At 39.7% G+C, this 15,612-nt stretch overlaps 1 protein-coding gene across 4 annotated transcripts in view; it reads right to left on the reverse strand.

The window, feature by feature from the left end:
- Nucleotides 1-15,612, reverse strand: part of LOC121896932 (kelch-like protein 25) — a 47,864-nt gene extending 32,252 nt beyond the window's left edge. The window contains exons 1-2 of one of the 4 annotated variants that reach the window (XM_042411042.1): nt 15,401-15,612; nt 9,069-9,138 (exon numbers count right to left, since the gene is read on the reverse strand). The gene's annotated coding sequence lies outside the window, so the exon portion shown is untranslated. Of the gene's footprint in view, nt 1-9,023; nt 9,139-15,400 lie in introns of all 4 variants that reach the window. The other 3 variants (XM_042411041.1, XM_042411043.1, XM_042411040.1) reach the window with 3 other exon arrangements.

Here is a 15,612-nt window from a genome sequence, read left to right on the forward strand (position 1 = left end):
CGCAGCCATGCAGGCCTCTGCTATGGCACTACTCCTCGGGGAACAATACTCCACTCAACGCGACACCGGCGCATTTTAAATTTCATTTGAATCAAAGGAACTTTGTCATATAAGGCTTGCTTCCTGTTGCTAGTAAATGGTGCTACACAAGTGGGTCATTAATGCAGCAATACAATAAGTGAAGGTCGCATGATATGCATATGCACCGTCATGAATATCTGATGTTGCACAAAGGAGTTAACTTCCTGTGTCCACTATGTGGTGCTAGAAATTACCCACTAATTACATGTCAATTTGCCATATATCCTGTGTAGACCACATCATGTAAATCGGATGATGTTTGTCACATAAGGCTGACTTCCTGTTCTCCGTGGGTGGTGCTGTGACTATGATTCAATTTTGACATGTAGCTGTGTTCAGGCCTGGACTCCAATCAAGCATGTGAAATTTGGGGCAGAATGGAGAGTCCAGTGGAGTTACAATAACTTCCTGTTTCATTGCGAAACATGCAAATTTACCGGCACACCACGTCAAGGGCGTTCCAAGAAAAGTCAGGACTTCGATAACTTTTCATCGCGCGTCTTAATTTTGTGGATTTGCAGGATACATGTGCCTGCCAAATATCGTTCATCTACGTCAAATTTAAAGGCGGGGGCCTTGATTTTGAAATATTGTAGGGGGCACTATTCACCTATATTGCCACATCTCAGACCAAGACCCATATCATTTGTCAAGTAACACCAGTTCTGATGGATGTGCAAACTTTCGTGAGTTTTCGAGCACCCCTAGCACCTCAAAAATAGTATAAGTAATTAGGGGGCGCTATAGAGCCAACGTGTCACACCCAAGCCAATTTGTGATATCAAATCGAGTTTTTTCGCATCCTAAAGGTCTCAAATGTGTACGCAAAATGACTAACCCTAACCCTTATGCAAGAAATCCAAAATGGCTGACTTCCTGTCCGACAAAAAAATCCCCCAAAACATATATATATATATATATATATATATATATATATACACATATATACACACACACACACACACACACACATATATATACATATACATACATTTCTGGATAGAATGCTGAGAGAAAAGATCCCACCAAATTACAGGAAAATCAAAGCAACCCTGCCATGAGGGAGGACAAAAACATTACTAGGAAGAGGGGATGATATTTCTCTTATATTAATAATGTTAATAGTAAAGTTAGGCTTTGCTGACGGCTTCCCGGCTCATTTTTCAAAAGACGAGAGAGAGAGAGAGAGAGAGAGAGAGAGAGAGAGAGAGAGAGAGCGTGCAGAGGTCGAGCAAGCTAGAGAGTGGGTGAAGAGAAGAAGCAGTGATGGCAAGAAAGCGAGTGAATGAGAGAAATGAAACGTTATTTTCAGATAGTTTCACAGTGGTTACAAATAAACACGCCCATACCCACACCCTGCACCTCCATACAACCCTGTGGAGGTGTGCCTCAACACCTGATAATGGTGCCACAGCCACTAATTGCATATCATAGTGTATCATGTGAGTAAGGTTAAAAAAAAAAGTTAAAAAAAGAAAAATAATTGCCATAGTTTAAAAATTTTTTTCCATATGTTTTGGGTATGAAAAGATGCAAAATGATCACTGTATGCAGACTACTTGATTACTATAAGCAAATTATTTAAACAGTATTTGTATAGGAATGATTCTGTCCCGAGTTTAGATGATCAAAGATCATCTGAGTCTTAGATTACAGTTTCACACCATGTTATAAAGCGTTGAAACAGCCAAATACAGAACATCTAACACTGTCAAACAACGTGAAGAATGTTGCTTAAGGGAAACTGTAATCCACATTTAGAAGTTAACAAAGACAACTTCAACTTCTTGAAATGATCCTCGTTGGTTAAAGTTTTAAGATTCATGATTTTTGCAAACTAGTGCTTACCTTGACCGCTTAAATTCACTCCCTCTCTCTCTCCTGAACTGACACACATACAAGCTTGCAGTAGCATGGTTCACCAGTGGAATATCAACAGATCAGCTGAAAAGACTGAGGCCTTGTAAAGAGACTGGTAGTCACTAGGCCTGAGCTTGTTTGCTTGTTTATCCACAGCTAGCATAGCTGCACCACTGGACTTGTTGCCCAGGGCCACTCAATATATGTGTGTGTGTGTGTGTGTGTGTGTGTGACTGAGTAAGGGAGCAAGACAGTCAGTTCATTGACAAGATGCTAGTTTCTGGGCAAAGTCTTACATTTTAAACTGTTCTTTAGTTTGTTGGAAAGGCTGCTTTCAGACATGAAATGTGAGCTTGCAACCAGAATGTCTGAAGTAAAAGCTTTGGTGCTTTCTTTGTTTTTTTAAATATTTTTGGGGCATTTTATGCCTTTACTACCTATATGACAGCGTTAGTAGAAAGATGAAAACAAGGTGAGAGAGACATGGGGAATGACAAGCAACAAAGGTCAGCTGCAGGAATCAAATTGCAGATGTTACAGTTATGTGCCATGTGTCTTGACCAGTGGGCTACCAGGGTGTGTCCTACGACACTTTCTTAATATCTGATCTGAGGAGTGAGATGGGGCTGCACAATATTGGGGGGAAAAAACTGACAGTGCAATGTCTTTTTGTTCTGCGATGTACATCGCAACTCGGGAGAGACTCAGTAGTCAGACATTTTTCTGTTGTCTGTTTCGGAGCGGCTGAGATTGTCACTAAAATGAGAATAAGTGGTCCACCTCAACCCAACCGGTCAAAGCAGATGGCCGCCCACCAAGAGCCGGGGTCTGCTTGAGGTTTCTACCCGTTAAAGGGGAGTTTTTCCTTACCGCTGTCGCCAAGTGCTTGCTCATGGGGGAATTGTTGGGTCTCTGTATATTAAAGAGTACGGTCTTGACCTGCTCTATGTGAAAAGTGCCATGAGATGACTTCTGTTGTGATATGGCGCTATATAAATAAAAATTGATTGATTGATTGATGACCTTAAAGGTCACTCCTCTTAAGTGAGCCTGGTCAGGTTCCAATGGACACCAGGTGTAGCTCATTTATGCTCCTTCACAGAAGTCTAACCTGGTTAACCACTGCTACCTTCACAGCTATACTGCTAATACTAAGGCAGTGGTTTTCAAAGTGGGGTCCCCGGACCAGTGTGGTCCCCAAAATAATTTTATATACATCATTTGTACCGAGCTGTGCAATAAAACAAGTATGCCTAAACTCATAGAATCTCGGGTTATGGTATGTAGCCAACGTTGTGTCCATTACTCCCACCTATGTTAGCTTTGGGTCAATAAAAACTCTGATATATGATTGTGAGACATCACGTAAGTCTGTCATGAATAGGGGTGTAACGGTACACAAAATTCACAGTTTGGTATGTACCTCAGTTTTTGCGTCACGGTTCATTACGATATAGGTACAGCAGAAAAAAAAGAAAGCTAGAAAATTACATTTTGGTCTTCTATTTTGAAAAATGTAAATATCCAACAATGGCTCATTGGCCAAAACTATTACTGAAAGTTTCATTTTGCTTCAGTGGAAAAGGAAACAACCTTTGTTTCCTGCAAGGAGTCAGGACACCTGCTGACAGCTGTTTAATGCTGATTTATGGTCTAACTATGTGTAAATTAGTTGAAACTAGCTCCACCTCCAGCAGCTACAGCATTAATATGCTGCTTACGCACAGATGCTGTCTGTTGCTCCACCCAGGTCATCTACAATCAGTCCACAATGAGGTGCACCTGGCCCAGGGAGGAAGGGTTAACCCAGGTTCCTGTTGCAGTCAGAAGCTTCTTGATTGTGGATTGCTTTTCTTGCCTCTCAGCCTGGGATATTATGTTATTTAGTTTTTCCTGTTGCATTTTGATTGTTAATAGCATTTATTAAGTATCCTGGTTGTTTTGTATGTTTTTGTCAATAAATCCCAGGGCTTGGGTGTTTTTAAAAAGGTGTTTTATTTTGTTAAAAGAGTTTTAAATTGAGTAAACGGTGATTGTTGTTCGCCCCATAGGGCCGACCAAGGGTGCGGCATAACAAATGAGGGCTTGTCCGGGATCTGAATATCCATGAGGTGAAGTAAATGTGTTAGTGTGTGTGATCTTTTGTTAGATCATTTCTCGCTGTGTCTTGTTTAGTTGTGCTTTGACTGGGTAACTGCTTCAGCAGCGTGAGGTTTCAGTTTTGAGCACCCTGACTAAGTAGCCACCAGGCAGGTTGGAAGAGCTTGCCACTTTGTTGTTTTGCCTTTCTTACTTTTGGTGGTAATCCTGGGTGGGGGCATGTATTGCAGTTGGCCACTTCTCTGGTCTTAAGTGATGCACTGAGTTCAGCGTTTGAAGTTGCCTCAAGCTTTGCAAGCCTAAACAACCAAGCCCTAAATCCCAGGGCTTGGGTATTTTTAAAAAGGTGTTTTACTTTGTTAAAAGTTTTAAATTGGGTAAATGGGGACTGCTGTTTACCTCATAGGGTCGACCAAGGGTAGGGCGTAACAATATCAGTCAGCGGGACCAAACCACTACTTTTACTTTCATACTTTTTAAACTACATTTTTCTCTCTAAGAACTGGTTCTCACGAAATGCTGTCTGACCACTTCAGAAATCAATGGTTTTTATTGTTATTTGTCCGTACCATGACAGTTCAGGACAAATACCATTACACCCCTAGTCATGAATCACTCACTCCACTCAGGGTGCAAACAAACTGTTCCTGCTGCTGCTTAGCTTGGCTTATTGGCCAGCTAGCTAGCTGGCAAGCATGGAGAAATACTCTAGTCAGTCCACATCATCAAGTGACGGTAAGCCAAAACTAGCTAAATTGAGAAAATATGACTACAGTTATAAAATGTGACAAGCTTGTTTTTTATTGAGAACAGCAACAGCAGACTAAAATGCATCATGTGTCTTTAGCTGCTAGCGAACAAAGCCACAAAGCCAGCCAAACTAAAGTGACATCTGATTAGAAAGCACCCAGAATATGAGGATAAATTAAAAGAATTTTTCAGTCGAAAGAGCAAGGAATACATCTCCCAGAAAACACGGATGGTGAACCTGGCCACAACTTCAGAGAAAGCACAGAAGGCTTCTTATATGGCGGCTCAATGGATTGGTAAAAGTAGGAAGCCACTCACAATTGAACAAGAACTTGCTTGGGACAGAGGCAGCTAATAACCTGAAAGCTGTGCTTTCTGTGTGTGAACTGAGGAGCTCTTGGTTGACGTTCAGTCACACCTGCTGAATAGATTGCATTCCCGTTACGAATTTTCTATTCAGTTGGATGAATGAACAGAGATTGTTACTGCGGCTCAGTTGATTGTTTTGGATTACTATCCATGGGAAGAGAACATTTGGGAGGACTTTCTGCTCTGTAAGGAGGTGCCTGGGCGGAGTCCAAATATAATTTGAATGAAATGACTCTCTGTTTTAAAGTATATAAGTGGTATTAACATGATTCAATTGAATCACATTTCTGTTTACCACTATGAAACAGGTCTGAAGTATTTAGGTTGAAAAGTTTTAGAATACAAATAGTTCCAGTGGCATCTAGGAGCAAAAATGGTAGTAAGCATGATATCGGTGTTACGATTATGAGAGGTTCCTAGGAAAAATTTCTCCCCTGTAAGGGGTCCCCAAAAAGTTTGAGAATCCCTGCATTAGGGCACAGACCAGCCCCATGACAGTAACTGTTTAACTTTTAACCAGCACCAGGATGAAATGCTGGTAATAATAGGAATACACGCAATCCAAAGCCCCCTCACAAAACTGAGCACCTGCCTCTAACAACCAGGCGTCATTGTCTGACAATAGTCACATCACGTGCACGTTAACAGGCACATGACAGGCATACTCTGCATTCTAGGCTAGCAGTTCGTCAGCTGTGTGACTTTATATCCATACTGTGATGTCTTTCAGAATGCACAAATACCATAAACACACCTGTCACCTGCCCAGCACTGAGCTTTTAAACTGTAAACACTGTGGCTACACCTTATGTTTATACAATCTATGGGCTACACACAGCATGGCCCAGTTATACTGATGATGCTAGAGCTGCTGCGGTATTGATTTTTTCCTTACTGCACAAATAAAACTGTTGTGGTAACTGCCATAAAAAAAATATTTAAACATCAGTTGTTATAAAATAATTGGTTCCTTAACAATTATAAGGCCACCCTGATTACAGGACAACCCCACCTTTTCCAAACACCTGTTTCTGGAAAAATTGTTTTGGAATATAACTTACATCATAATATAGTTACATACTCACACACTCTATCAGGCTCTTGAAAGCTGTCAAAATTATTTTCATCAGCAGTTAGCATTTAGAAGACTTCCTGTTTGTCTTTGAGCTCTCTACCAAATACCACTGTCACAGATGATAGTTTGACATATTCCGTTTCTGCAGTAGAGATGTTGGAAGATGTCTCTACTGCAGATATGTCTCTCTGTGGACATCTCTCTTTGGACTTTTTTTCAGTCGTCATGTATTTATTTCCTTCATGGCAGAAAAACAGGACTGACTAACACACTAACTATATACAGACTTTAAGACACTCATTAGCCAAGCAACATTAAGGCTACAAACAAGCCATAATGCAACACTCCCTGTAGGAGTCCTTTTACACCAGTACTTTATACGTTCAAAAAGAATATCTCATGTTATGAACATGTAATTGTCTAGACCCCGAATATAAGACAAACCCATTTTTTCCAGTTGTATTTTCAGGAAAAAAAAAACAACTTTACCAACCAATACTGTAAACTTTTCAAATGCATTTATTCCTATAGTAGTCTATTCTTTGTAGCCTCTATAGTCTAAATGTCTATCTTTATTCCAGTGTTGTCATTAAGAGGCCAACTTTGCAGCAGGTATACTGGTTAGCATTCAGTATGCATGTCATTCGGCACATTAATCTTTATGTCAAGCCTGAGAGAATAACTAATGTCCCATCACTTGAGCCGCTCACTCAGCGGTGATCAGCTTGATGTGATTGTGTTACCACAATAATTATTAAACATCCAACAAGATACTATAAACTAAACTCAACAAAAAAAGACTTACCTTGAATAATCTTCAGCAGTGTGTGCATGCATCCTGACCTGAATACAACTTACGACGCATCACAACTTTATTTTGAGGTGAGCGGCCACCCTAAGCAAACCTGCAACCCTTACTCATGTGCTCAGAAAGTACAGTCTAAAGTCCACTCTAAACACTGAATGGACTAAACAACCTAGTTGGATAACACAGCTACCAAATACAACATCATGCCATGGCAAGTTAGTCAAAACCAAAATTAAGTGGCCATTCAGTGCTGTAGGTCCATTACAACAATGCTGTGACTTTGAATCAGCAAATCCATCTCAAAACAATCCAGGGTGATATACAAATTTTAATGTGTGTATACCAAGTGAGGTAGATTTTCAAAGTAAGACTGTCACTCCAGAAGACCAAAGTTGGACACTCCAGTGCCACCCATATCAATCACAGAGCCAGACTAACAGTCAGTGACACACTCTTTCCATTGCTGTACCTACTAAGCGTTTTTTTTTTTTTTTTAGCTCACTTGACATGTGGGCTAACTACTAAAAGAGTATTCCATTATTTTTCTTATATATGAATGTACCAAATAGACAATATTGTGGTAACAGTTACTTCATATCCAATAATAATCAGTGGTGGAAAAAGTACTCAGATCCTTGACTTAAGTAAAAGTATCAATATCACAATGTAAATGTGACTAATATATTAAATAAATTTAACATTCAGTGCATAGGCAACATTTTATTGTTGTAGCTGCTGAAGATGGAGCTAATTTGAACTGCTATATAAGGGTCACAAGATAAATCTGAGGGGTCTTCAGTAGTAGATTGGGTAGGAAAGAAGAAAAAATAAAGTTCTGCTGCATAAATTTAGATTAATTTTCAAAACTTTTATTTTTAAGTTTCAATAAACAACATTCAGCCCCACTAGATGTCTGCCAACAAATATTTGCTATGTAAAGATATAGTAGAGTCAGTGCTTGGGCCAGGCTGCGTCTGGCTCCATGTTGATCTGCCGGTTGTAGTAGTTGTCGATGAATGCTTCAAGATCCGTTATGTCCTCCACTGTAAAGATGTACTGGTCCGGGTTGGTGGTGACAGATGATCGGTGAATGTAATTTGAATCAGGAGGTGTTTAAATCTTTTGTAAATCCTGTAAAGTTAACGTGTTTACTCAGTTCATTCAGCAACAGGGCGCCGCCATGTTAGATCTCACCTCCGATGTCCGACTATCGCTGTGTTTGCACTCACACTGCCATACACTCCTGCCTCACACTGCCATACGCTCCTCTCACACTCCTGCCATCCGAGCTTCTCTGTTCTTTGTTTTGATAGCAGGTCTGGTCACGTATGCATGTTAGTGCATGAGAGGCGGGAAACAGGCGATGCAGTAACAGAATCTTGATCCATATTTGATCAGCACTGCCTAGTTTGACAGTTTGACACAAGTTTCGTGAGCTGATCAAGGGCTGCTTTCTCTTTTTTCCCCCCAAACTTTACTAAGTAAACGATATGCACATTTGTGTTTTGGTCTGAGATGCTGGCACTACTGCGACATCTAGTGGGGCTGAATGTCATATATTGCACCTTTAAAGGGGACCTATCTTTTCCAGCTCTATATTTTTATTCTAGGACTCCACTAGAGTAGCTCTGCATGATTCACAGTTAACAGAAACTCCTTATTTTTCTTATACTGGCCCTTTATGCAGCCCCTCACTCAGTTCAGCCTCTGTCTGAACAGGCAGTTTTAGCTCCTGTCTCTTTAAGGACCCCCTCCCAATAAGCTGACTCTGTTCTGATTGGCCAGCTTTCCTGAGGCCTGCCATGCAATATGACAATATATATCATGTGACAATATAAAAAAGTCTTTTATTGTTCATTTAGTATCGCAAATCACACTCTTCATGGCAATATTTTTCGTTATTTGGAGTCTATCCATCTTTTGTTCAGATTACATTGATTACTCTTGGCTTTTTCTTCGCAAAGCTTTTGTTGCACTTACAGTAACGTAACGAGTGTAGCCTAGTTGTCAACTCAAGTACTCCACCTGGTTCACTGGCTCTCCTCTGCTGTGCTGTGTGCAGCAAATACACATGGATGGCTCAGCCCTGCCCTTGCTGAAACACAGAGAGCAGCGCCACCATAAATGACAGCACAACAGGCTATTTATGTTATTTAGCTAAATTATGTTCACTTGTTTCATTTCAGCTCAGTATGAGAGTCTATTGCATTTTCTATCATTTATGGTACTCTCCTCTGCTCTCCGTTTCACCACAGGTGGGGCTCAGCCCTCTGCGTGTGTGTGTGTGTGTGTGTGCTGCACAACAGATGAGAGACAGTGAACCAAGTGAACTACTCGAGTTAATGAAAACTACACTCATTATGTTACTGCTTCATGAGTAAAACGCCAAAAAAAATAATTTTATCAGCGCAAAAGATGGCCAGGGGAGGGGGGCACAGGGACACTGACCAGAAACTATTTATTCATTGAATTTACAGAAAATGTGCTATATTGTGATATGCATCGTTAGCAAGACATGAAGTTTTGGTCATATTGGACAGCCCTACCATATCAGAGTCATGTTAAGTTACCGCCAATGCAAAACCAACATTTCCTACTTTACTGCTTCATATTAAAAGCTTTTAAATGACTAAATAATGGGTGACTTTTATTGTTAAGAATTTACATGAAATTAAACCAGCACACCTCCAACAGGTAAACAGTTTATTTTACTTTGCCCTGCTGTGTAATGGGTCATTCCAGGTGAAATCAACAGAAGCCTCCTGAAAGCCCATCTTGGATTTGCTTCATACTTGATGTACCATAGCAGTGCAATGTGCCATAGCAGAATTTGTGAAATATTGGCCATTATTTTTGGAAAATATGACTGATCATGCTGAAAACTTTTCTTTTATTCAGGGATAGTGGTCAGATGAAGCCATTTATTTTCACATAATTGAGTGTGCCCTTTTTAAATCATAATGACAATTGAAATCACCCAGATGGTCCTGATCATAGGTCTACATACCCTTGAATGTTGATACACACATATTTAAATGGCTATGAAGGGTAAGTTTCACACCTGTGACTTGTTTGATTGCAATCAGTGTCCCTGTATTAGTGGTGCAACGGATCGTAGTTGATCCGTACGGATCGCCCCCACGGTTCGGCATGCATGTGAACCGTGGATTAATGTCTCATTGTAATGAGACATTAAATAATGTCTCAACAAACTGCTGTAAGTATACGTCATGGCCAGAGGGCGGATTGCTAACAGAGATTTTGAAGAGCAATGACCAAACGGGTCCAAAGTGACATCTGCATGTTTACATGCTGTTTAATGTGCTACAGCTGAGCAGCTAATTAGCTATCTAGCTGCTTGCAATTTAATTTAACAATTGAATATTTTATATATTTTAAGATTTTAATTAACCATTGGACATCTTGAATGCTGTTTTCATTTAAGACCATGGGCAAAAGTTCCTTGCTGTAAGTGTTTTACAGAATGAATGGAAATATTGCCCATGTATGACAAAGTCTACCATAAAAACAATCATACCATTGGAAAGAGCATGTTTTAATTAAAGCTGCAAGCAGCGTTGAACGGGCCCCCGCGCCTTTGCGCACAGCGGGCCGCGGCGCAGTCGAAGGGTTTCTGTGACGGGCATATAGATGTCTTCAGACCCGGGCTGTTTTCAGACAGTTCAAGAAGGAGATAAACATCACTTCCTTTGTCCACTATTTTGCCCGCTGTTGGGGCTGCTTTACTGAAATTTTGTAGGGGGCGCTATTCAGCCAGTTTGCATCACTGATAGAATATTGTCATGTACACGTGTTCAGGCCGGGAGTCTTATCAAACATGTAAAGTTTGGTGCAGACTGGAGTATTTACAATAAAGTTATAGCAACTTCCTCTGTCATAGCGAAACATCAAATCTCAACGGTGTGAGGATGAGAATTTTCTGCAGGGTGAGACATGGCTGCCTTGCTCACACCTGTGTCATAAAAATCATGCAAGTTTTGTGCCCGTTCACTTGAATTTCAATTAGTAAATTGAAAACCCTTGACGAGTTTGTGTGTAAAACAAATTAATTTCCTAATTTTCATCAAGTCTATTTTTAAGAATGTAAAAACTTTTAACTAGGGATGCAAGACATTGGATTTTTGCCGATATCCGATATGCTGATATTTCCAACTCATTGTGTCCGATTGCCGATATCTGCACATATTTTAACCAGCTGGCTGAGGAGGCTATTATGCATGCAAGCATAGATTATACTATGAAAAAATATGTGCATATATCAACATCGGCAATTGGCAAAAAAGACAGTCAAAAAGTAAACATGTTAAAAAATTGTGATCCAATATTGAACAAGATAATCGTGATTATGATTTTTGCCATAATCGAGCACCCCTAAAAACAACATAAATTGTGATTTACATACACACACACACACACACAGTTTAAATATGTATGTGATAAATTATAAATATGTATTTAATGAATTGTTTTCTTTAAGAAACTGTTACTTGAACATTTTTCAGTGTGCTCCTATTTTTTTTCCATTTAGGAGCACATGTACTCCTTGAAAAAAAGTAAGGATTGAACACTGCTGTTGGATGTGTGTGTGGATGCGCAGTCCAAGGGCTTCTGTCACAGGCATGTAGATGTTTTCAGACCTGGGCTGACAGGTCTTACTTTACCCCCCCCCCCCATTCTCTCTCTCTCCCTCTCAGCTGGAGAGAAGAGAAGGAATTTAGAGTACTCTTCTTGTGAAATATCCTCATAAATCCCATGACTTTGGCGAAATCTTACATTAAAAAAATCACATTTTTTTGTAGGAATTTTCAACGCAAATCCATTGATACAGGTTTGAAAGTGGTCAGACTTATAGTTTAGACGCCCCAGTTTAGCACAAAGTCCATGCCGAGAGATTGCCTCCCCATTGGTTTACATTGTAAGGTGTGATGTCGCACTACAACTTTCAGGGCTTACTAGATCTAAACCGTTCAAGTTATTACAAAGTTTTTACTTACTTTTGTTCAGCACAGTGTGATAAGTCATGTATTAAAGTTTGAAACCGATACCATTAACGCCCTAGGAGGAGATAGCGTTTATTCAAGGTCCAAAATTGGCGCAAAGTCGTACTTTCATGGGTGAACTGCGGACTTCCTGTTGGATTTAGGTCAGGGGTGTCAGCGTATGATTTGTAGGTCTTGATGAGACGAATAATTGAGTTTTGGTTCGATGTCTACGACATTCCTACGGGCCGTGGCGGCCATTTTAGATACATAGGTGGCGCTCTTGACACTTTGGCACTTTGGGGGTTAATTAAATTTAGGGTTAAAGTGGTGTATTAATAAAGAAAGAACAATAAGAAAGAAACAAACACACGAAATAAATTAGGGTCTTCGCCTTTTGGGCTCAGGCCCTAATTAGTAAATGCACAAAATATGAAGTTGGTATCTTCATATTTTATTTATATCTCCAAACTAAACGTAGCACAAAATGTAAGGAAATTTGTGTTTGGTAAATTATTTCTTTGTTGTAACAATGCTTCTTGGCAATAAATCTTATACCCTTGAAAAGCCTGTTTATTACTCTTTTAAATGGTGCCATATTTGTAAGGAACATGCATTTCTGGGATGAGCAAGAGAGCTGTATATGTGGCTTGCGCAAATGAAAAATTAGCCAAATCTTCTCTGCCAATGCCAAACAGTTTATTTTGCTGTTGCTATCGACTCTTGTTTTGAGCTTCTGGTACCCTCAGGTGCTGCCAGTAGGCCTGCCATGACTGACCTTCACCGTCAGGCCCGTTTGCGCTGGTGTCTGCAACACGTGCACTGGAATCTGAACATGTGGAGGAACATTATGTTTAGCGATGAGTCCAGATTCTGCCTACGGTAGTTGGATCGCAGGGTCAAAGTGTGGAGAAGACGCGGAGAGCGGTTTATCAGAGACTACGTCCAGAATTTGGGAGTGGAGAGGATGAAATGGTGAACCGCGTATTAATGTCTCAGCTTGGGCGTGCTATTCGTGCCAGAGTGACCAACACAACCACGTTGGCTGACTTGTGACAAATGCTGGTTGAAGAATGGGATGCCATCCCATAGCAGTGTGTGACCAGGCTGGTGACCAGCATGAGGAGGAGGTGCCAGGCTGTTGTGGCTGTGTATGGTTCTTCCACATCCTACTGAGGCTCCTGTTTGTTAAATGAATAAATTGTTAAATATCCAATATGTCTTGTTTCTTCAAACTTCAATAATCCAATCCACCAAACAATGTCAATGGCAGAATAAGCTGTTTGGCATTGGCAGAAACAATTTGGCAAATTTTTCATCGGTGCAAGCCACATACTCAGCTCTGCTGCTCATCCCACAAATGCATGTTCCTTACAAATGTGGCACCATTTAAAAAGGGAAAAAAAAACAGGCTTTCGAACGGTATAAGAGTTATTGCCAAGAAGCATTGTTACAACAAAGATCTTGTGTCTACCAAACACAAATTTCCTTACTTTTTGTGTTATGTTTATGACTGAAAATAAGGAAAAGCATAACAGGTCCCCTTTAATCTTTGAATTTTTGTGAAATATTGGAGAGTTTTACTTCTTTGGGCATCAAACAGTTATTTATTTGAAACCATGTGAGGGGAGATTTAGAGGTGAAATGTCTCTTTGGTGGATATTCTAGTATCTCTGACATCTGAAACATGACAAGGAGACACAAATTTTTGTAATGGGTCACAAGCCAAAATATTGGGAACCACTGGTTTGACATTTAACAATGCAGTGTAACTTATACATATATATAGTGAATCATTATGTTATTTTACGTAAAGTTTTAATCTGAAAACCAACTAGTATCTAAAGCTGTTAAACAAATGTAGTGGAGTAGAAAGTACAAGATTTCCCTCTGAAATATAGTGGAGTGGAGGCATAAAGAAACATAAAATAAAAATACTCAAGTAAAGTACAAGTACCTCAAAATTGTACTTAAGTACAGTACTTAAGTAAATGAACTTAGTTACATTCCACCACTGATATTCTTCAAAACTATACATAAAAGTAAAATAAAAAATCATAAAATATGAAATCAAGTGTAGAAAATATGAAATCAAGTGTAGAATCATTCACATTATTAATATAATTAATTTCTTTCATCAAAGTTTGAGGATGAAGGGAATTTTAATGGAGGCTTCATTTATTTTTCATGACCCTGTACAGCTCAGAGAGCATGTGTGTGTATGTCTGTCAAACCTAGCGTAGCTCAGTCTGCATCAACTATGAACATAACTACGAAATATTTTTGTGTGGTGCAACAGTATATAGCCTACGACTTACTTCTATCATTTGAGGACTAGACTGTGACATGAAATTCCAACGTTAAATAACATGGTTACCTGTTGGTAGAATAACGTTACAAAGACACAAAGCCAGGTAAAAAAGATAGGTTGACCGGTCTTGTGTCGTAAGAGTAGTATGTCAGCGCCACCTCCGCGATTGGGGTTTAGATCTAGGTTATGGTTATATTATGGTTAATCGCAGAGAAAACTGATTAGGGTGAGGTTGTGATTGGGTTCAGCATATCGGAAAACGCCTGGGATTGGAGATAAGGCTTTAAGTTACGGCAAAGGGAGACGCATGTCGACAGGGAAAACGACTTTTATTAACAGTAAACCATGAATGAAAAGGGCGTAAAAACTAAATAAATCAAGCTTTAACAATACAACGGCCTACACCAGGAAGCATTTATTTCAGAATGAATAGGTTTTATTTAAAACAAGTTAGTCCAAACTGACCATTAGAATTTGGCTAGCAGTAATTAGCTTTCAAGCTAATAACTAAAGAACTTCTCCCATTGCATTCACCCAGCAATACCTGCGTATGGTGCTGGTTAGAGGGTAACACTGAATATACAAGTTACTTAATATTGACCATGTTGTTGATAAACTAGCATTAGCTAGAGCGGTTGATATTGTCAAATGGGAAATAACAAAGAACTTCAGCTGTGACTACATAAACGAGGTGCAACGTTAGCTAGCTATGCTATGCACCAACTTCAGTATTGATGATAGCCATACCGAAGCACTTCAAGTTAACGCTACTTATCTTACAGCAGTCTATAAAAAAGCCCACACTGTGGTGAGTAACGTTATTCACGATACAAAGACATCATCCTCACATCAACGGCGCTTCAAGGAGTAAATATAAATATGTTGTTCTGCAACCGTCAACTGATAAAACACTAACGTTAAATTGGCTAATTTCTACAACAATATAACCTAGTGCAGATAGCTTGGTTATACTGTGATTACACGATGTGTCTGCATCTGACAGTCCGAATAAGAAATAAAAACAAAAAAAATGTTATTGTACTCACGCTTATAATATTCGCAGATGTAAAGTTAAATCCACAGAATGTAAAGCATCAGCTTCGGCGATAAAAACTTAACATTTCACTGACAATAGCAGCTGAAGTGTGTCTGGCCGTTCCTGTGCCTGTCTGACTGGTTTTGTAAGAAAACCCTCAAAAGTGCACACGCATCAAGAACCAATGGCTTTTCACTTTATCGAGACTGACGTCTTTCCGAC

Source organism: Thunnus maccoyii, chromosome 5 (genome assembly GCF_910596095.1).
Source record: "Thunnus maccoyii chromosome 5, fThuMac1.1, whole genome shotgun sequence".
Taxonomy (NCBI): Eukaryota; Metazoa; Chordata; class Actinopteri; order Scombriformes; family Scombridae; genus Thunnus; species Thunnus maccoyii.